Here is a 22765-nt window from a genome sequence, read left to right on the forward strand (position 1 = left end):
AAGTGTTACTTACCAGTTATCCTGTTTATTGCAGTCTTCCTCTTCCTCCAGCCTACAACAGAGTCCTTATACTAAGTGTTATGGCTCCCACCTACCAGGAAGCAAAAGAATTGTCAGTCAAGGTCATCAGGGAAGTATCAGCCTGTACTTCTATCTCAGTCACATTTCCATACCATGGATACCTAAACTGCACGTGAAAGTCCAAAAAAACCTCATCACTAACCCATAATGAAGAAGAAAAAAGGAAAGTAATTGCTTGAGGCATCAGGAGGCTAGAGAGAAGCATTGGCTTGTTGATATCTCTCTTTCTCCCCTGCCACACATTTCTTAAATAGGAATCTCTGCTGAAAAAAATCAGAGAGAGAAGGATGGCTATAAACAGTTATCAGAAGCCAAATGCACACATGAGGCATGCATCCAAACCTGTGCTATCTAAACACTAGGGGAACTGATGAAGCTTAATGGGGTGTAGCAAGCTACACAGGAATAGAACTTATTGCTATTATGGACACTTACTGATTTTGCTATGGCAAGACCATGTGCTACTAGGCAACAAAACCTCAACTGTCTGCAGTACTTAGTTGTATTGGTTACTGTCCTTTGAAGACAAAGACTGTGAAAGGACTTAGGCTTCTCTATTAATGCAACCTCCAGAGAATGATCACACAGCAAATATGCATCACTCCTATCTTAAACTATTCTGTCTGTACATGTGTATCAGTAAATTCTTTGATTGCACTGTTTACACACAGCTTTTTAAAAAGGGCCTGGACAAGCCTGTTACACTTACCTATTCCTTTTGTTGGAATTTAGGAAAGTATGTGCAAAATTCATCTAATCTTTGTACAGAGGGGGAAAAAATTATCAATTCTCAGAAGTCTTTGAAGAGGAGGAATATAAAATGTATTGACTAGTGCAAAACACTGTTTTTAGGAACTGTGTGAGCTAATTTAAGACAATTTACCTGTCTAAAATGAGGACACGTGACAAAGTTGTCATAAGATTTCATGCTTCTAACATGCTTTTTACAATTATTACAAGTGTTTTATCCAAAAAATGTGGCTTTTATTTTAAAGTAAAAGTGACAGGCATCTCAGCTGCCAAAATTATTGGCATTATCACATTTGAAACTCAATCTTTGTGGAACTTAGAGGTATAAAAAGCTTAGTTACAGACAAGAGGTTGATGTGATGATACATAAGTTGATGTGAGAAAACAAGAATGAGAACATCTTCCTATTTGAAGTTCACCTTTCCCTGATGTTAACTTTCTTTACAAGAAAGTTTCTCGAAGTTTTTGAAATTCCATCTTTTAGGAGCTGAGAATCAAAAATAATCCAGTGCTTCCACAAATTATATAAAGTTTTCAAGGACAGTCACATTTTACTATCAGTTACAGAAAATATAACTCAAAAGGCTCAAAACCCAGCTTTTTTTGTCTAAGCTCTGTCCATCACATTACATGTAGTTGTAAGCATCCAGGAACTACAGCTACCTAGGAAAGAGGGGTGAAATGAGAAACAATAGTAAATGAGAAAAACTCTCATTATCTGATAAATTAAACCACAAAACTTCCTGTGTGTCAAATAAAGACAACACATCAATGAAGTTGTATCTGTTTGTATTATTGACTTAACATACCTGGCGAACTCACTACACTTAAGGTAAGCATGGCTCAGACAACACCCCAGCACTAAGGTGAAAAAGTGGAAGGAATGGAGTCTCTTCTTTACAGACTGCCAAGGAGTATTCCTGGAGGGATACTCACAGGGATAGCTCAAAATATTAGCTTGAGAAGCAGGCCCATGGGAATCTCATGTGGTTCAACAAGAGCAAGTGCAAGGTGCTGCACCTGAGCTGGGGCAGTCCCTGGTATCAACACAGGCTGGGGATGAACAGATGGAGAGCAGCCCCGGGGAGAAAGACTTGGGGGTGCTGGAGAATGAGAGGCTGGACATGAGCCAGCAATGTGCCCTCACAGCCCAGAAACCCAATTGTATCCTGAGCTGCATCAAACAGAGAGTGGCCAGCAGGGTGAGGGAGGGGATTCTGCTGCTCTGCTCTGGTGAGACCCCACCTGGAGTGATGCATCCAGTTCTGAGGTCCCCAGCACAGGAAGGACTTGGACCTGTTGGAGTGAGTCCAGATGAGAGCCACAAAGATGATTAGAGGGATGGAACACCTCTCCTATAAGGAAAGGCTGTGAGAATTTGGTTTGTTCAGTCTGGAAAAGAAAAGGCTTTGAGGTGACCTAACTGCAGCCTACCTGAATGGTGTCTACAAGAAACATGGAGAGGGACAAATCAGAAGGGAATGGAGTGACAGAACAAAGGGGAATGGCTTTAAATTGAGAGTAGGTTTAGATTAAATATTAGAAAGAAAGTCTTTACAGTGAGAGCAGTGAGGCATTTGAACAGCTTGCCCAGGGAAATTGTGGATGTACCATCCCTGGAAGTGTTCAGTGCCAGGTTGGATGGTAAAAGGTGTTGCAGCTCATAGCAGGGAGGTTGGAACTGGATGTTCTTTAAGGTCCTTTCCAATCCAAACCATTTGGTGAATCTCTGATTCTATGAAAAGGTTATAGTTTCATGTCTCCACAAAAATAGAGACAGATGTTTACATTTGGGCCTCTCTACTTTTCAGACAGTGCTAAAAAAATCACTCAATCAAAATTATGCTAACACCTTTACCAGCAAAATACAAGCAAAAAAAACACAGCAAAGGAAAGTTAGGAATTATATTAAATAAGGAATGAAACAAGCATTAAGCTTGTGTAAGAACAGAATGAACGTAGACATGTACCCAATCTTCCTGCCATTCAAACACATGCACCACCCCTACGAAAATGAAGAACACTTCTATATGGAATTAGCCAGGATAACTGAAGAGGAGCTAAAGATTCCCAGTTTGAAGTCAGAAGCTGAATACCTCCAAAGCTTTAAAGCTTAATAAAACATGTCTCATTAAGCATGAAGACCAGCAGGTTTAAAAAAAACCCCATACCCCAGGGCACTGAAAATTTAACCCACACTATGCGATCAAAAATCTTGACCCAGTAGGTACTCTACAAAGAAGTGCTCAAAACACCTTCAAACACCTAACCAATGCTTTTAACATTACTTTAAGTGCTACTCCATTCCCCACTCACTCACTGCCCATCAATATAAAATTAATTACAATAACAGAAGGAACATTTCTTCACATAGATGCACTGACCTAGAAAAACAAGCTTGTAAGTGAGCAATACTGCAGTTCTTCATCCTGACAGACTGCACCTTGCCACTACTCAGTATCTATCTTATCAAATGTTCTCTGAACACATTTGTAAACCATCAGGCTGCCGAAAGCCCTTCAACAGGTATTTAACACTACAATGACTTTCCAGGATGGCAGTATCACTTCTGTTAGATGTCATGTTTCTGTCAAAATCAAAAGCACAGAGAGCCCTTAAATTCCAAATCCACAGCTGACCTTTCTGCCCCAGAGAATTAATACTCTTCACTTTGCTCAGTTGTATCTTCTGTACTTTTCCCGGTCAGTGATTCATCATCCAGTAAGACAATTTTCCTTAAGAGTGACACTCTTCCACTCACAGTGACAGGCGTTCTCAACCGCTCTCAAGCGGCTCAAGAATCTTGCAGCCTTCTCAAGACTGTCTTATCCTCATCTAGTTACAGAGCTAGGCTTTTATTTAGTTACTGCTTTCTTCACCTTCTCCCTTTTCCTCTTCTCAAAACTGCACATAACTGAAGAAGATAACTGAGTGTAAGTTTTTAACACCTCTTTTGTTACTTCCATTCCTAGACCTTCCTGTGCACCACACCAGTTACCATCACACCTCAGCCTTCTTCTTTGATTCTCACACAGACCTTAAGCTGTCAACTTTATCATCTATTTAGTTTCTCTCCTCTGCTTATTATATCTAAGTCAACCAATTCTTGGCCTGCTTTTCTTTAATCAAAGTTGCCATCAACAGACATCACTGCATTTCTTGCTCTATCCCATTTCAGTTTTCAGTCCCTTTGCACGTTAACAAAACCAACGTACACACACACTGACGCTTGTATGGTATCACTTCATATCTGGAAGATGGGCATTTCAGGACAAAAGCAGTTCATAAGAGAATTTTTATGAAGCAGCATCTGTCTCTCAATATTCAAATAGACGGCCTTAAGTTTTCTCTCCCTTGAATTTTTCTCTCTCATAGCTAAAATTAACTTGGAGTAATGGAAGCCCCTTAGAGCCTTAAGCTCCAAAACACTACCTTGAGACAGCATGGTATTTTCTTCAGTCCTTACTGGAGTTAACAGATGTTTCAATGAATGTTTAATAAAAAAATTGTCACAGAAAGCCTGTTTGCTTCTCAAAGTTCACTATTAACTACATCAGTAATTACAACATGGAAAAGCTTTATCAGGAATGACAGCACCAGAAAAGCAAAATGCTATTGAGAGTTTTCAATAGCTGTGCAGCAAAGGGGACAACTAGCATTTCAGAAAGTATTTTTGCTTTTGTTAATGCAAGCAAAGTTTATAAGACAAGCAAGCAGAGATTCACTTAAAATAGTCTCTCAAGCCATTAAGAACCATGTTTGAAAACACTGAAGGGAAATAAGGATTCCAGCCTATACTGATGGAAAGCCTGCGACATGCAGCTCCCCCCCAAAATGAAAGAAAAAATTAAAGTGCACAAAAGTTTGAAGCTACTCAGAAGTATGCATCTGAAGGTGTCTGGAGTTGACAGAATTTACTAATGAAAAAGTGTATTTGGAACTTTGCAGGGGGTAAGGGTAAGGACGGTGGGGAGGATCAATTCAGAGCAAACAAAACCCAAAGCATCTGAAAACGCCTGTGTAAAATTTTCCAGGAAATTACCACAATGAAAGTTTCTCTAAAAGAAGTTACAAGAATTTATTTTATTACTGAAGGGTTCTCTTGGGCTTACAAAACAAAAAATCCAAAAGTTTAATATAGAGCAGCAGTAGTATATAAAGCAAACAATAGAAATTAAGGATGGATAATAATGGTCAAATTTTAAATTTCCACTTCCAGTGATATCAAAAACACAACACGCTATATAAACCATGTTAATATTACCTTGTCTTAAAACGATAGCGCCTATCAGCTTATCTGTGACAAGAAATGACAGGGTGCTCACTCTGTCCTAACTGCAAATTCCAACTAAACTCAGAAATTTGCATTTGCGTTTGCAGTAGAGCTAAGCATGCGGACAAGAGCAGTAACAAGTGCATCAGCTGACACTCACCTAGCTATTATTAGATCATGTATCCCCCACATCTTGGAGAGACAAAGTAAATCTGATTACAGAAGGATTCAAAATGGTTTGAGTGTAACAAACACTCAACACTGCTAGCAAATAAGCAGCAAGACCTAAGTGCAGATCTAAGACACTTTCATACATGCTTCCATGGATACCTCAAGAAACAATTCCCCCCTCCACCAAAAAAAGTAGTGCTTTGGATAAGTAGAGCTGCTGCTGAGAAATATTCTTCCTGTGAAAGGAAGAGGAGAATATACTGTAAGGAAGAAAGCCAGTCAAGAAAGGTAGCAGGCTGGGAAAAGTAACTTCTTGTATTGGCTGAAAGAAATGGACAACTCTAGATGCAAGACAAGCGATGTACTAAACACAGAATGATTAACTTAGCATCATTCAACTTGAAAAGCAAACATATATTTTCATCTAAACAGTAGTCCTATTACAGGACTACTAAAATTAAAAGACCATAGACAATGTTTTTCCAGTTCATTTAGTACACTTACCAGCATTTGCTGTATAGACAATTTCATTGATGAGTCAGTTGTACTTCCTCTCTAAAGTGCTTTGAGGGGAGCTCAAGTGCATCCTCTTCCTCAATCTTTGAAGTGTTTACCTATACCACCAGCTTTGAAAGTAAAAGGCAACAGGCAGGCAATGCAGAGACAGGAATGAGGCTGAGTACAATAGTATATTACTCCAAAAATATTTTAGCGTTGCTTTTAAAATCTTACAGGGACAGACAATCGTTTTAATTTTTTAACTGAGACTTTAGATACTATTTAAAAGATACTTTTTAAAAATCAACATTTTAGAATTCAGTCAGAAATATATCAGTTGACAAGAATATAAGAGCAGATAATCTAAAATAATATACATTATACACACAAATACATAAACCAAACAGGATTCTTGTCAGTGAATAAAATCATTGGTGTGTTATAACAGAAAACAATGAGAAAACTCCCAATATTAAATAAAACAGCATCAATTGTGGGTACTAAGAACTAATGGGAGCACATTGTAATAGGAATGTTATGAAGATGGAATTACAAAAAATAATTACATCTGTATAAACGTGTCACAGTAAAAGGAATTCCAACAGTGATGGAAATACTACAGGTGAAGGCTACAACTGGTAAAGGTTTGTCCACAAAGTGGGGAAGAAGAAGAAGAGGGGAACTACCAAAGAGAGAAAAACTGAGATTTATTTAATATTTGCATAAAATATTTTATATTCCAAAAGTGACTAAAAAAGCTAAAGGACTCTGCAGTCTGTCACAGTTATTTCCAAAATCCAAAAATAAATCTGAAGGAAGAAATGCTTCACACAAGAATTATAAAGAACTAGCAAGGAATCAATATTGAGTACTTCTGTTTATGTTACTCATCTTCATGTTAAAAGGACAAGCATGCTGTGAAAGCATGAGAAGGAGATTGTGTCTGAGCTGAAGACTACAGCTAAGGAAATTCCCACCACACTTAAATGTCAGGAACCTCTCCAAGCACCTGGCTTTCATGGTATTTGTTATATGTCTGCTGACCTAGGAACACTAACCTGCTTCTTATATAACCTGGAACTTTAAGAAAATAAAGAAGCTGACTTTTTTTTTTATTAAATCTAACTGGCACGCAGGCAGGCTGCATAATACTAGAGAATCTAAACATGACTATGCAAGAGCAAAATACTGAAAATTAATGCAGTTTAGATTCCATCTCTTCTCTACAGGGAAGAGACTGAAAGTAAAAGATAGTGGTTGTTGCTTCTCCTACCTTGTCCAACCATTGGGGTTTTTTTCATTTTGAGATGTTTCAGGATTTTTAAAATTGTTTTGGTGTTTTTTTAGTTAAATAGAATTTTTTAAATTTTCATTACTAACATCTAAAAACACACTTATGTTTTGTTCTTTTTCCCTTGACCATGAAAGTATAGAAATGAAAGTATTATAAATAATGATAAAAACTTATCCTGTACTTCCACATGTAATTAGCAAGGAGCAATTTTAGCATAATATTGAAGTGGGAGCATTTCATAGTTTCTGGGGAATACATAACAGAACAAAGCAGATGTCTTGACTAGAAGAGAAAGGATTTTATTATCAGGAACAGTGAACTCCCTAAAATGTTAATCCTAGAGGTAAATTAAGTGAAATGTAAGAATATAAAGCTCCTTCAACTAGCTGAGAAAGTCAACACAAATGTTAGCATGTAAAAAGGAAAGTAACTACAGTTAGAAAACTGTAAGAGCAAAATGAATGAGAAAAGTAGGAAAGAGTCAGTTACCGTCATGTTTGTTGACTAAACAAGAAGTTTCCAAGTCAAGCTATCTACAATGTAACATGGATTATAACAACTCTTATTTGCTACATCAGAAGTTTCAGTAGTGAAAACTACAGTGCACCGGTACTATAATTTCCAGTGAACGTTCACTCATGATTCAGCACCAGTTCTCCAAGCAAAAAAGATGGAAATATGGCAAGAAAAATTCAGTATCCTCTGCAGAGATGTTTCAAATGGATCAGAAACCAAAAATCCCTCATTATTAATGTCTAGAAAGCGAGTCAGGAACAGTTTTCAACATTTATCCCTTTTCCCCAATTTTTAAATTCTTGTTCCATTACTATTTTCTTAATGCTCTTCCCTCCGTTTAACTGCTATTTCAAGTCCTATAGATTAAGAATCAAAAACTGAAATGCATTTGAATTCCTACGTGGTCAAGACCTGCAGTGGGGGCAGATGAGTGAGTTGACTCAGACAACAGTCATCTTTCCTTCCACTGCTGCACAATGTTCACTGTGGAGCAGGAAGAATTGTAAATATCGAGATAACCTCTCAGACCACAGACAGTGGAAGTCTCAATCATGTAGTTATTTTTGGACATTAAGAACCACAATCCATTGATGAACTTCTAAACAAGAGAGAGAAAGCTGTATGACCTGACTATAACTGAGAGACACTTCATGCTTTCCACAGATAAAACATCTGTACACTTAACATTCCTTTTGCTAAGTCTTAATGGGGCAGTGAAGGCAATAACCATTTATTGCACTTGAAAGAAAGTAATTCTACCATAATCTTCTGGAAAGAAGGTAAGCACCTTCACACACACAAGAAGAGTGTCTCAAAACATTTAGAAGGCATGACTCTTGCTCAGCTCATTTGTTCTTGCACAGTTCTTCGGATCAGCTGCAGCCCCACTACTGTAGGGAGAGATGAGCGAGAGCATCCGTCAGTAGCCTCTGCAGATACTTGGTGCTAGCAACTGCAGTCTGTAATTTGTCTCCCACACTGTCCAAACACGACCACATGAGGAAGAGCACAGAACTGCTCTTGAGCACTCTGTGATCCCCTTGGTTCCAGCAGAACTTTTTGAGACCCAAAAAGTCACGCTGAGAAACACGAGAGCTGTGCTCCAAGTTACAGTAATTTGGCATGTGCAGCATTAGTGATAAAGGGCTAAATACACAGCACTAACTCTTACAATTGCCTCTTCAAAAACTAACTGAAAGTGATGCTGGGTTTGATGAGGTGGTTTTATTCCAAAGAAAATTCCCTTTTAAGGGACTTACCTTTTCCAGTGCCAAGGAATCCACAGGCTCAAGACTGATGGAAGCCAGGGACTGCAGAGCTGATAGACTTAATCCACCTGCTAAAAAGGATCATGCTGGAGCTGGTAAGAACCACTGGCTGCACAGTCCAAACCTAATTCACTTAACACAGTGTGACATCTCTAGAGAACCTTACTGCCTAGCTTCTTGGCTAGGCAGAGTCACAGAAGCCCTCTGAAATCAACAGCCCAGGGTCACTGAGGTCCCTAAGGGGCACAAGACACACCAGACCAATGCATCACTCCCGAAACACACTCTCATAAATAAGCAGAAAAAGAATATCCCACTGGAGAATTTAAACATTTGCATCCCAGTTAGCAATTACATCTACCTTGAAATGAAAGAAGAACTGCAAGGACGAAATTAAATTTCTTCACACAGAAGTCAGCAGAAAATTCATTTGAACCATAGGCACAATCTGGACATTCAAACCAGCATTGTCAGTCTTCTCTGCATTTTGTTTCAAGAAGACTAAAACAATCATTATTTCAGGAAGACTAAAAGGATAATCATTATAATTTCAGGAATTTCTAAATAAAGCTCACTGCACTCATACAGCCTCAGTACAACCCTGTACATCAGGACAAAACAAAAACTTGTTTTAAAGCCAAGCCTCTTTTTGAGAGCATCACCCAATCTCACGGGCAGATATCACACAGTGTTCCACACACTCCAAAACAAGGTCTAATATAACCCAAGGCAGATGCATTACACAAGGTATTTGCCCTCACAGTGGATTTCCAGTTTGCTCTCTCTAAACAAAAACCCATCAAGACGCCATGCAAGACCTCTATTACAAGGGGGACATCACTTCAGTATTAGTCGTTGTCTCATCAACAGGACAGAAATACACCATTATCTCTAATATTGCTGTTCTTAATGCATAGTCCACAGCTATCTTTGGAACTGTAGTATTTTCAGTGTCTCCATACGTCCACTACATTTCCTTTCAGTAACCCCCTTCACCAACACTGAACTCTTCAGCATCTGAGGTCTGCCAAAGCTTGCTTAAGAAGTTTCTCTCCACTGCAATAGCTTCATCAGGAATCGCCATCACTTCCAAATAGTCAACAAAATTGGGATGTTACATCCAGACATCACTGCTCACCTGCTTAGTACAAACTTGCTTTTATGACCAGTTTAGTAGGCTAGGTTTATACTGTCTCAAATGACAGTAGCAAGAGTCTCCAAGCATTATACAGATCTTGTGCTGGAGCTCTCAAGTTGCAATGATCCAACCATCAGCTATTTTCAACATGTCACAGGAAAACACACAGTCAACAAAATTTCCTGTCTGAAAGGAAGATTGCTTTCTATGCATGATTTTTAAAGTTCTACTTAAAATTAGAAAAAACTAAACATAAAAAATCTAATTTTTAACAACAAACCTCAAACTTTCAAGAAATACCATCTTTCCTACTGCATAATGTAGGAAAACAATAACTTGAGCATAACTTGGAACTGCAGGCATATTATGCATAAATACCGATAGATGTTACACCACAAATAAAGCCTGTTGAACAATCTCTGTGGTATTGGTTATAGGTAGAAATTATATAGAGCTAACGATATGAACAAGATACAAAAGAGAAACTACACACAATTCTGAACACCAAGATGCTTCAGGCCTTTCTGTCAGCATAGTGTATTTTTAAAAATACATTTAAATTAAAAATAGATGACTTTTTGGTATTTGGGGTTGTTATTTCAATTTACCTTTCTATGATAAAGAGACTGAGAGCAAAAGTAGCACCCCCCTGAAAACTACTCTATTTTTTGGGTGAATTTCTTTCCTTCACAGTACTTCCTTCAATGTTTCCATACACATTCCACAAAGACACTTCAAAGAAACACCAGTAGTTTTAAAAGGAACAGTAAAGACAAACCAGCTTCAGACATGCTTGCCAGTAAAGAGCTTGTCAAAAAAAGGTCATGCTGCCTGCATCTGACAGCCTAAAATCTCCTTCTTCAAAAAAAACCCCAAAAAAATTCAAAAAAACCCCACCCAAACCCACCTTGTCCAGACTAGAGGGTTACATCTAGCACCACCAAGAGCACAAGTTCACAAACATCCCTATCACATCCCCAAAGTGGTACTGCAGAGCTGGACAGTCGCTGCAACAGCACTTGCATTTCTTATTCAACTGTTCAGAGCAGATCCACAGAGGATGAAGGAAGGAATGAGGTATTCATGAGGTGTGGGCATGCCCAGGAAGATCATCAGAAGCAACGACGGATTTGATGCAGGGTAGCTGGAGAAGAGATAGGTAGAAGCAGGCACAGTAGATGTACTAAAAAGGTAAAGAAGGCTGTGCACAGCTGACTGGAGCACTGAAAGAAAACTGAGGTGGGAAAAAGCCATTTGCATGCAAACTTTTATTTGAACTTACTGAGAAAAAGGAGACTTGTACAATTCCTCTAAGACACTACATTCAAAAGGTGATTCTCATTCATGTGTTTACTCCAGAAGAGCAAAATAAAGTTATAAACTAACCAATATTTATCCAACAACTGGAGTAAGCTGTTATGCCTTCACATTTCTTTACAGGTGGTCAGAAACAAATTAAACTGCCCTCATGCAGCACAGCATCAACTGTATACAAAATGCAGAGTAGGTACCACATTCTGTTCAGTGATTCTAATACCTTTTGAAAACCCTAATCAAGTGGCTTTGAAATCTGACACTTCAGTTTTAATACTCCAAATTGAAATATCTAGGTGATGTTCCTAAAATCCAGCACCAAAAGAAACAGACCCATGCTGCTTTTAGATTCATCAATCAGTACTTATCAGATTCATTACTAAGCATGCACTCACAGATGTATTCATTGAAAGAGATGGCATTAAGAGTAAATCAGGACGACATGGATGTCTCCTGCCTTAGTAGCACTGTATCCCCTAATGCAAGATGAGGGCTGTATCCCAGTTAATACAATGTGTAAACATACACAATAATTGCAGGATTCATATTGTCCCCAACAACCAGAACTACATAGCTCTCTACTAGTAAATATTTTTGGACTGCTTTCAAGCCACCATCCCAGCTGCTCTATAAGCCAAAACGGCAATAAAAACAAAGCTAAAACGATCTTCCACAATGAATGGATGACAAACACATTGCAATCAAAGACTAGCACTAACAGAAGAGGAACCTTATTAAAAAGAATCATTAACAGGTATTCCTCAAGACAGATTTGTTTCCCAGCTGATAACTACTCAGGTACAAGGGTCTCACCAAGAGAAATGAGTTACTCCAAAACACTGAGCTTCCAACACTCAAAAAATCACACCTACCACAGGTGTAACCATTCACCATCACCATTTTCCTGCCACTGTATCCTTTACAAAGCATTCCTCTTAAATGCCACTTTGTCATCTCCTCATTTCCCATCTATTAACAACAGAATCAAGAAAAAGGGAAAGAGTTGTGCTGACATCCAAGTGCAACTAAATGCAAGCAACTGCTTTGAGTAGCAGGCTTTTCAGAAGGAAAAAGCAGTCTGAACAAGTAAGGACAAGAGTGTGTTGCAAGCCCTCCATGTTTCCCACAACAGCAGCCAATAGGAGCCCAATTAGGACAGCATGTAAGCGTCCCTACTGACGTCTATTGTCATTACACGATAGCTGAAATGTATTTTCAATATACTCAGATGAAGAATCAAGGCACAGAAAGAAATCCACAAAATAGATGCAGGGGTTCTGCCACCTAGTGGCATCTAGAGCCTCAAATTACTGTATCTACCATATTATTATTACCTTTTTTTTTTTACTGGAAGCATTTGACAGCAGAGAACAGAATAGAGAACACATAGTTTCACTAGCACTGAAATTACTCAGCCTGGTTGCCTGCGGCTTCGTTTCAGAATTGCATTCTGTAGCACTCAAGATGGATGAGAGCTCCAGCTGAAGCTTTCCTAGTTGTTCAAATAGGAGTAGTAGATTTCCCTTCATCAGTCCTCCAGCTCCCACAGATTCTCTGCTGCCTAACACCAAAGTTGATTTCCTGCTGTATAGTCTCAGTCACCTGCCCACATTCAGTACCTGCAGAATGATAATATCTTTGAAGTCCTTATCCATTCCTTGAAATTCCTCAAATCTAATAAATCTCAAAAGTAATCGTGAGCAGGAAATAGGGAAAAGCAGAGACTGGGAGACAAGCAGAAGAATGACAAAAGCCTCATTTTCTTTACAACACCATCTGAATCACAATTTGTCAATAAAGAATCTTCGTTGGCCCCGATAGCTTAAGGGATTCCCCTCCCCAGTTCCCAGCATGGACACACAGCATGTCATGTCAAGGCAACAGAGAGAAGAGACACAGAGGAGCATAGAGCCATGAACTCCTTAAGGCAAGAGCCAGCAGAAACCCCCCTTTTCACCAGGCCATAAACTCAAAAGCCCCCTTTTCCACTTGGGATTCAAAGCCAGAAGCATTTTAATGCCTAAACTAGGTCAGTCTTTGTTTACACAAAACACAGATGAGAAAGGAAGTATCAATTCATTCAACTTAGCCAGGATGGGTCAAAACTGCCAGACTACAAAGCACAGAGCAGCTTGCTGGTTTTTTAATTTATTTTTAAGAGAATAAACCTTTTCAAAGGCATATTCAGAGAACACACCTCACACAGATGTAGCCAGGTAACAAACAAGTCTTTTTAAATTTACGACAGATATGCTTCTTCTGTGGGAAAATTGACAAAGAAATTTGAAGTGATGTCATATTCTTACTAGGCTATACCTCACAGATACTTTAGGTTTCAGCTCCCATTTGCCAGCTTTTGTAACGCTGGAACACCATGAGGACTTCCGGTCTGTATCTACTACACATACCTTAGTAAATAGCAGATAGGTTGAGATACTTTAGTTTCAGTCCAGAAAAACCAAACAAAAAAACCCCAAACATCCCCAAAGAACAACAAAAACCCTCACTAAGCAAAAGAAAAAAAGCCACCAAGCTACAAAACAAAAAGGACAAAAAAACCAAACCCCAAAACATAAGCAAAATCACAAGCATGATACAGTTGTCTTATCCTTTTGACAAATCTCCTTTGCCTTCTCAAGTTTCTCCTCCAACTCCATAGCAATCCTTGCACTCCCCAGAAAGTTCCTTAACTGTATGTAGCCTATGACAATTTTGCCCTTAAGAGGTGGGGAAGAAGAAGAGGGAGGAGAAAAATAACAAAAAAAAGGGAGGATCTGCCACAAAGGATTCACAGGTGAGCCAATCCTACAGACCTAGCAATCATTGACAGATTACCACTGGGCTTTCATGAGGAAATAAGATTTCAGTAAGTTTTATTTCTTGCTCCATATTCCACAGATTTGAATTTCAGTTATGTAAAATACCAAGCAAGTAAGAACTACCATAGTGATGGAAAGAAGTGCATATGTGACTTGATGTGAAACTATGTTTGATCACACAGTGATGGGTTTTGTGGACTGCAGCTATAAAGACAGACTAGATTTCTGCTAGAAAGCAAAGTGCTCTTTCCCTTGTCAATGAGCTAGAAGCTTTCACAGCAATAATCCCTAGGACTGAGAAGAAAACCACAGATTATTGGAATAAGTGCATTGGCAAATCAATGCTTCACAAAAGCTGGACTGTGAGTAAACTCAATGTCAGACACAGACACTTCTGTCTGCACCCTCCTGAACCAAATCAATGATGGCTTACAGAAAGTGCAGGACTTTCTTACAATGAGTACTCATGCTCTGGTCTACATGTAAGAGAGCTACTCACATTACTGGAATGTTATAGTCTCATTCAAAATAAGTCAGATGTGTTATTGTGAAGTTACACCTTTATCTCAGCTTTCAAGTTTCTCTTAATCTCACTTCACATTAGTACTGAACAGATCTGTTGAAACTCTTCTGCAGTGTAAGGAACCTGCAGAATATAGCAGTAAAGCACAGTCCCTTATACAGGACAATCCACACAAGGGATTGTTAATTAGAGGCCAGACAGAGTCCTTATTTAAGTAAACAGTCCTCATTTCAGTAAACAGCCTTCTCAGACAATGGCAAAGGAGAGAGTAAACTGTTTTTATACCAATGCCTTTATATGATGCTAGCTCCTACAGACCTGGTTTGGGAATCTCAGTGACACCCCACAGAGTTTTGAAAAAAATCTAAGCAAATACATGCTTAGAAAACCAGAATCTTGTTAAAGTTGGAATAACTTCATGCAGTAATGAAAAGCTCTAAAATAGCACACTTTACATGTTGAAAATGGCAACATTTTCCTCTTCTCATTTTCTACCATGCCTCAAATTAATTCATTAGTGTTACGTGTACCATGTTTTGTAAGAGATTCAAACCTATCAGTGAACCAGACAGATCACATGTTTCTTTATAAGGGCCCTGCTACCCAGGTACAACCCTCGGGCCAGGATCTGAGTCCCATCCACCTCAGATACCTGTATGTTCTCCCAAATACCCATCATCCTGAAATAATCAGTTTCTTGCCTAACACACATAAGATCACACAACAAACAGTATTAGCATGCTTATCCATTAAGTGTTTTAACTCTCCAGCTAGGAGGAGATGTCAGGGAGAAAAAGACAGGTTTTTCTTTCTCTTTTCATTCCCCTCTCTTCCACACACACACACACACTGCACTTTGATCTTGCTTGGCTCACTTGGAGTTTCCAGTTTCTGGTAAAGCTGGGATGAGGAGTCCTGCCTTACTCTGGTCTTCTTACCCATGACTTGGCAGCTACCAGCATCTTGTTCAGGGACAGATCCAGTTCAAGGAGATTGACAGCATTTAACTTCCAGTAGCTCTCCGGCTCTAGCAGGCGAGTTCCAGGCTCAAGGTGTTTGTCCTTCTACCCAGTTATGCCTATGTTGCAGGACATTCAAAGCCCCAGCAGAAGGTATCCAGTTATTGCAAGCTGGAAGCTAAGAACAGTGGCTTGCACCATGGTAAGGACTAGATGCTCCGAATGATGTCACAGACTGAAGTATACGCTTTAACTCTTCAACTGATATGGCAGTATGAAGTGCAAGACTTCTGAAAAGCAACAGCATCAAGACTGGTATTTTAGCTTTCTGTCACATGTGATCTTCACAGGTAAAGAACACCCACACTGCCCACAAACTATAACAGCACAGTAATTAGAAAATTTTGTTTAACAGACTTATTTTACATCTTGTTTTCTATCCATCATTGTACTATGGTACATCAGTCACAAGTTTATTAAACCACTTTGGATAATTGGTTTTCTTCAGAAGCATCCAGATTAGTTTTTTAAAAATATATTATTTTTACTCAAGTTGTAAAACCTTGATACTAGTATTCTATGCTGACTTCTAAAAATGAACAAGCGTTTAGGAACTTGTGTTTAAAACTCCCATAAAGCAATTAATACAAATTACAGAAAGACCCAAAGCAGAAAAATGAAACATATTGCTTTTGGCATTACTCTGTTCCCTATTTACAAGAAGCCTGACACAACAACTGCAAAGAAAAGATCTCCGACCTGCCCATGTACGTGTGCCAAAAGGACTGGAAGCCCCAGCCCACATGATGAGAATGTCAAGCATTTCCTCTGCTGCTGTATGACTGCATCTCCTAACCAGGGGTCAAAAGCAGATGTGAGTTTCCAGTTTGGGGGATTTTTTATACTTGTTTTAAATCAAAAGAGTGTTTTCTTTGTCCTTCTAAAGTTATATGCTAGTGCCAAAAATGTTCAACATTTAACATTATTAGTGCAGTCATTTATAGAAACTGCAATTTTGGCATATATATCTGACAAGTCATTTAAATTCTAGCACCTTAAATTATGTAGATTGGTTTGTCACTATGACAACAATTTTTACATGTCTCTAAAACATACAAAAGTACCATTTTTTCTGTTCCTTACTGCAGCCAGGAGTTATTGAAAGCTTTACCTCTTCTGGACAGAAAGGCAGAACTTACATAAGATCTGATTCTAGACGAGCTGTATAAGTTACTTGTTGAATGAAGAAGGAAGTTTTCATGGACTTGAGCAGCTATAATTTAAAAAATACTTTGAACACAGAACACTTGAGGGAATCTAGAACAACAGAGAAGAGAACATTTGCAGGAATTCAGGAATGGGTAGAGCTCTTTTTTATCATCATTAAGGCTGAGAAAGTCTTTGAATGGCTTTCTCAAAAGAAAATCCAACCAATCTCAAGGTCAGGCTTCACATTTAAAACCAAAGTTTCTCTAAAACCTAACTGGTTCAAAGGATCTTGCTTCGATTCTAGTCTCCATACAAACATACATCTTGAACACAAACACTTTGCTGGTAATGCCTCATTCTATTACAAAGAAAAATTAGTCTGGTGATGTGGAAGTGGCATAGTGTTTATTTTATTTAGAAAACAACACCACGACGACTTCGAGGCCTAAATTTGGAGACAAAGTGCTAAAATAGTTTGTCCCATGTTATACAACTGTTCAGAATCACAAAATATTGGTATATCATTCTTTTAAAGAGACAGCTGTGAAGTTACTGGAGGTGATCAAACAAAAGAAAAAAAAGTTGATTTTATAATTCTATGATTTTATAAACTGTTTCTTATTATTTATAGACATAGACACTGTACTAAAATTGTCGTATTGACCAGTATGTCCTTGATACCACTATCACTGGATACATTCACTCAACACTCCGTTATCTCTGTCAGCATCAATGCCGTGTATATCCAAACAAGACTTGCCCTGTCAAAACAAGACCTGTGACCCAGCCACAGGAATATAGCTTCCTGCTACTATACAACATTAACCTAATGTTTACACACCATTCAAATTGAGATCTTTGCTCAGGTCTCTTCTGTCACATGTAACTAACTTTTGATCCTTAAAATCAACACTGCATCTGGAAGCATTCTGCTGAAAGTCATCTGCTCTATTTTCACTCTCTTCCTCAACTTGAAGAGAAGTAAGGTCAAGCATTCATTTAAACCTGTAACTTGCCACTACAGTTGAAGTGGACATATTTCAAGCACAGCTTACTTGCCAACATGGAAAAGAGCTTTTGGGAGGCACAGAATTTATCAAGAGCAAGATCTGCTCAGCTGTAAGATACCTGCCCTGTTCTTGCCTGGTCTCATAGAAGCTCCAGGTACAATCAGTTATCCTGTATTCAGTTTCAGGTGAATGCAGGTAAGCATCTGAAACAGAAAAAGGCAAGAAGAATGCTCCTTTGTTTCTAAGAACAACCCTGCTTTGACCATCACATCTGACTGCTGGCTTTGTAGGAGGCATTTGTCACACAGTCCACTCCCAGGGCCTACAGTTAAGGTTACACTTCTGTCCACAGCAATCTTGAAAACTGCCAGGTTTGAAGGAAACTGAAGTGTCACAAATTGAAGATCCAGTACGCTCTCCATAAGCATTACATGCCCAAGAATTTGGATGTAGAAAGGCAGGCATGGCATCTGTACAGGAGATGAGTGCAGCATAGCAAGGCAATAAGCTCAGTTACTACACTGCAAAAGCACCACACGTTTACATAAAATGGCAAGGAAAAATAGAAAAGATACAACAATACTTCCGATTGTAAACTGTTTTTGTGATGCAAACACTTTAGGGTTTTTTAGCCAGCTACTCAGTTTTGTGTTCTATATTCAATCTTCCCTCCTAACAGTTCCTGCAATGCAGCTTTTTCCCTATTAATACAAAATTCATTGTTCATAATCTAATTAAGCCTAAAATTAGGCATCCAGCCACATCAATACAGAAATATGAAAATCAGTTTTCCCTTTTGGTGTCTTTCTGAAACTTCCACAAGGTTTTCTTCTGGTTAGCTTGAAATCTCATGGCATAAATTTTGTCTGTGTGATAACTTGCCTCAAAAATAGGACATGCTAAGATAGCCAATATAGTAGGAAAAGATGATACTTCCTTGATCAGGGAACAGTTCTCTGAGGAACTAGAGTCAGGAAAAAGCAGCAAGTTCTGCAAATGTAACACTGCACTGTCATGCTGTGAAAGGAACTGCACTGCCAGATGTGCCACTGTCACAGAATCCTCTCAGCAATTAATGATCGAGTTCCCTTTCCTTTTTGTTTCGGAAAATTGTTTTGTATATTGAAGTTTGTATTACTATTCCTAATCTGTAGTATTTCCATATCAAATGGGTTTTTCCCTTCTGTCTTTATGTACTCAGAAAAAAAGCCCAAAAGCTATACTGCTGGTTTTCCCTGTACTCATGTAAAATTTTGCCTTCAAATGCACTTACTTGGCTCTCACAAGCATGTTCAAGGGTAAAATCTGGAAGTTTGCCACAACTGCATTCCTTATTGCAAATACATGCCAACCTTCAAAGTTCAGTTATTTGAGCAAAAACATACATTAATTGTTGTGCAGAGGGAGTGGAAAGTATATCAGATTAAGCACATCTGAAAGTATTTCACTCCACTCCTTGCTTGATAAGTCAGCATAAAGCTGGATCTGTTCTAGTTTTTCAATACAGCCATTAAGACCACACAAGTGAAGTTTTACACAAAATCAAACTTAACAACAACCAAACAAGCATTCAGAATAAAATTACCTTCTCATATTTGTTATTCCAGGACTGGCCTAACAGGTATTGCAACATTTGTCAGCATAAAGTTATTCAGTTACATGTAAAAAATAATGGAATGCAAGGAGAGCATTGCAATAAGCCAGCTTAATAGATACCAGCAACTTAAAAGGCCTTTTCCTTTCACCTATGAAGGACAGCAGTGAACAGCCTGGAAAGGTGCAAGCCAGGTAACCAAGAAGAAACTCTTAAAACAACAGTTTCAATAATTTAGTATCAGCAGCATGTTTTACATGTGGACAGAGATGCAAGTGAAAGGAGTTTGTTTACCTAAAGCATTAATCATATCTTTCATCAAAAAAGGTACAAATTTTATCCTTCACATTTGTTCTGAATAAAGACTGAGTTTAACTTTGATATGGAAAATGCTTATGGTTTAAATAGAGTAGAACTGATGAAGTTGACTGGTTTCTCCTCTTAGAGCTCAAGTGTACACTGAACCTATGAGACAAAGCCACCATCCTTGCTATGAGTGGAACTTATATGCTCTCTCTGGAAAACGTGTTTGTCTGTGTCACATCAGAACCTGGTATTATTAAAGCAAACTCTTTAGAAGTCTCTGCAGACTGAAGTTTTCAGTAAATCAGTTGAAGAGAACCCAACCTGATGTACAGCCCACCTAGTGAAAGACTGCATGCCTCAGACCCCCAACTTTCCCCTCACTTCCCAGAGGGAAGAGGAGACAGCTATTCTAGCAGGGAGTTTTTATTAAGAAGCGAGCTATCACTTTGAAGACCTGATGATGCCTCTGAAGAGGCAGCTCATAAGAGCACAGATCCAGGCCTGCTCTAGTAGAGGAGGAGGAGCAGGCTCAAGAACACCCTTAGGTTCCTGTTCTTTAAAGCTCTGTGGGGCTATCTGAGCTGCTGCCAGTCAGGCATAGAGGGAGAGAAAGCAGAAGACCCCAGAACTGGAATATAGTCATTGAAACTAGATTTTCAGCTAACTGAACAGGCACTACATTACAAGTTTTCCATGCTACCTCCTATCAATACACTACAAATGTATCCTGATGAAAAAAAGTTACTTCCTCTTAATTCCCTCATCCCCAATCCTCAGCATCTCACACCAAGTCTGAAGAACTGACTCTTTTGTCCTGGCTGCAGCTAATTCTTTTCAAATCATGACTGCAAGAATGCATAGATGCAGCTTATTAAGACTCCTGACCTGCTAAGTGTGGCTCAGCAGACAGAAGGCATCTTCTGGTCACCCCCGGCCATATTTTTCACAGTCCACTCCAGCAGTCCAAGTTCAACCAAGCTGTCATCACTAGCAGGCTCCTGAATAGAAACAAACTTTCCAAGCTCAAGAACACAGGATTTCCTGAATCATATCAGAACAGGCACTCATCAAGACAATAACCGAAAGCATTTTAAACAACAATAACGAAAAAGAAACCAAACCCAAACACCCCAACATAGGAATCTATTATTGTTGTTATTATTATTATTACTAGGTGTTCCGGTTTGGCCAAATTTAGAAATATATCCTCAGAGAAGGCACAACCACCCCTCCCCCACCAGGTTCGGTGGGGTGGTATTGCATACACTAGGTATGCAATAGCTTTTCCAGACAGCTTCTTTCTAGCCCCAAATGTGTCCATTTCCTCATAGTAGGATGGTTCACAACCTCTATACAAACCTTCTCTATGAAAAGTCATTGATGGTCCATGTAGAGAAACAGGCACTTCAAGCCTGGTGATAGAGCTGGGAGACCTCTAAGCATAAGTGCTCATAAATACTCTATTGAAGTAACAACTCTTTAAACGTTTCCAGCATGTCTACATGAAAATTAGATAAAAGGTGGCTACCAAGTTTTATGACAAAACCAATTCTTTCAAATGTATATAATCCTACTGTTTTCCAGGAAAACAAGTACAAGGGGTGGATATGACAACTGCCTTGAGTTACCTGTATCACTGAGACTGCACTTTAGCCTTGCCATATTTTCTTGCCAGTAGACATCAGCACCCCTACAGAGGTTACACACAATTGAGTAGAGATTAATCTCATCACAGGCTTTCCCAGTACAAGGTAGACCAAGACTCAGGCAGACAAAATAAAGAACATGGTCCTGTCAGTGACATCAAAACAACATGACATTAGAGCCCAGGCGACCTGATTTTGGGAAGGTAGGATAAAAGTTGTTTTAAGTGAACTGGGATACAAACAGAATTAAATAGGTAGGCAAAGAAAGAGACAGAGAGAGGTAAAGTTAGAATGAAATATGAGGAGCCCAGGAAGGCAGGCAGAACCCAAGCCAATAGGAAAAGAAAGATCCTACATGAAGCTAATGAGAGAAAACTTTGGGTTAGTAGAGTAAGCAAGCTAGAATTGACATCAAGCCCAGAAGGGAAGACCACACACAGGCTGAAAAGCTTAAGTATAAGGCAAACTAGATAAAGAAGGAAGATGACTGGAAAGACTCTTGAAAGGGAAGGTGCTAGCAGAAAAACACACAAGAAAACGAAGTACATGCAAAAGCCTCAATCCCTCAGCTCATTCCCTTATGGAAATGGGATTCCAGATTTCAGCCCACTGTTTGTTACTTGTCAGGTTGTATCTATGCAACAGATTCCTTATCTGCAGGCTTTCTGCAAGCTGAGCAGTTTTCCTCAGAAACTCTTACCATGTATCCATCATTCAGGTATTCAACTTACGTCTTTTTAATCACACTATATATTTAGTTATCCATGTAAAGTGTGGTGAGGAGAGAGAAGTTAGACTACCCTCCCTTGGTCCCACTTTCCATGGCAACAGAGTCTATTAGAGTATTTAAAGGTTTAAATTACTAGTTTCAAATCTTCCTGCTATTATCTTTAACAGACAAGCCAAAAGAGTGAAGTATACATCAGTAATTTGGATTTTAGGAAAATCTTAATTTGACATATTTAACAGATCTTATGAATCATTCCTTTTTACATGACACTACACTTTAAGATTTAGCTTGCCTTAAATAAACTGAAAGACTTCTCTATTTTAACATAATCACAGAGCCCTGTGGTTTGTGTGCTACCTAAGCCATGTTTCAGGTGGACTTTCCAAGTGGTTGAATTCCATTTTCAGACTATTAAAATTTGAAAACCTGAAATATTCAAGCAGCAAGTACTGGCTCAGACACACCAAAGTGTCTATTCCATTTTACCTAAGAGACTTGGCTTGCTTAGCAAACAGGGACGTGGCAAGCACTAGTGGAAAAAAGTTATTCTTCTTTTCCGTTAGCTTAGGTACAGGATGAAGCATTACTTTGGTTTTAATTACCAAAACAAGAACTAATGCATTTAAAGAAACAACCTCCATTAGCAGCTAGCATTCAATTACCAAT

The 22765-nt window shown here is 38.8% G+C and overlaps 1 protein-coding gene across 3 annotated transcripts in view; it reads right to left on the bottom strand.

The window, feature by feature from the left end:
* The window catches only part of CRIM1 (cysteine rich transmembrane BMP regulator 1), a 175794-nt gene that overhangs the window by 136352 nt on the left and 16677 nt on the right, over positions 1-22765 (bottom strand). The window contains exons 1-2 of one of the 3 annotated variants that reach the window (XM_042022014.1): positions 5780-6006; positions 14-91 (exon numbers count right to left, since the gene is read on the bottom strand). The exons of the other annotated variants lie outside the window; for them this stretch is intronic. The gene's annotated coding sequence lies outside the window, so the exon portion shown is untranslated. Of the gene's footprint in view, positions 1-13; positions 92-5779; positions 6007-22765 lie in introns of those variants that run through there. 3 annotated transcript variants of the gene reach the window in all.

This window comes from Corvus kubaryi, unplaced genomic scaffold, assembly GCF_017639235.1.
Source record: "Corvus kubaryi isolate FWS band 111438036 unplaced genomic scaffold, C.kubaryi_AGA036_p1.0 37184, whole genome shotgun sequence".
NCBI classification, from domain to species: Eukaryota; Metazoa; Chordata; class Aves; order Passeriformes; family Corvidae; genus Corvus; species Corvus kubaryi.